The sequence below is a fragment of the Bison bison genome, unplaced genomic scaffold, assembly GCF_000754665.1.
Source record: "Bison bison bison isolate TAMUID 2011002044 unplaced genomic scaffold, Bison_UMD1.0 scf7180017847383, whole genome shotgun sequence".
Classification (NCBI taxonomy): domain Eukaryota; kingdom Metazoa; phylum Chordata; class Mammalia; order Artiodactyla; family Bovidae; genus Bison; species Bison bison.
The window spans coordinates 1-1,252 of record NW_011477956.1 but is presented as its reverse complement, the minus strand read 5'-3'; positions in this window follow the sequence as shown (position 1 = coordinate 1,252).

Here is a 1,252-nt window from a genome sequence, read left to right as displayed (position 1 = left end):
AATGTATTTCCTCTTTTATATGGAAGCAGATGTGGCAAAAAAGCAAGAGTTAATTCTAGGTGATAGGGACATTTTTTGATTAAACTGTTGTGTTTTTTAGATTTTTAATTTTCAAAAAAAAAAAAAAGAAAAATTAAGCAAATATCACAGGTCATCTTCTTTGATCTCAGTAGAATAAAACTCGACATTAATGAAAGTGTGAATGAAAAACCACTTGAAAATTAAAACAGAATTAAACACTTTGGGGACAAAATACAAGTGAAAGTTCTTAGAGTGAATTTAGGGAAATAGTAGTAATAAAAATAGTAGTAATGAGAACATAAACGTTCATAATATGATGGGATTTCCCTATGTGTGATCTGAGGATCTCATTTAAAAATACAGATTTCTAGACCCCACTCCAAACCTATCAAAATATAAATGATGCTCAGAAATCTGCATTCTTACCAAGCTTCAATTTAATGGTATTTGATTTACTGGGTACTATGTAAATGAACTCAGAGTCAAATCTATGCACTCAAAGATCTTAACTTCCAAAGAATAGATAGAAAATAAATTAATTAGATATTCAAATACAGAGGACCAAAAAAAAAAAAAAAGAGTAAAGAGAGAAGCAGGGTGATGGCTACAAAGTGATAAAATCAAACATTAATGAATTAACAAATTCAAAAAATAAAATGTGTTAAGAAAATCTAAGAAGTTCTTTGAAGAACAAGTTAAATAGATAAACTATTATAATTAAGTGATTCTCTTAGAAGTCTCTCACAAGAATACAGCAAAACATAGGAGCACAGAATAGGAGCAGAAACATACTCTCTTCTTGAATTCTCTTATAAGCATATTTCTTTTTTTTCCCCTACTCTAAACTTTTTCTTAGAGAGCAGAAATAACAATAAATAGTTAAATAGCAGTCATCCTGAATTCTTCCATAGAGGGTAGTATCTGAGAAGTTGAAAGACTTTGTCAAAGAGATTCTCCCCATGGGAGATGGAGGTGGACCACAGTTTGGGCTCAGTAGGTACAGATTTAGTGTTATTTTGGCCATTGTTTTCTCCCTCCACCTCAGATTCATTGAGATATAATTGATATATGCTGCTGCTGCTGCTAAGTCGCTTCAGTCGTGTCCGACTCTGTGCAACCCCATAGACGGCAGCCCACTTGGCTCCCCCATCCCTGGGATTCTCCAGGTAAGAACACTGGAGTGGGTTGCCATTTCCTTCTCCAATGCATGAAAAGTGAAAAGTGAAAGTGA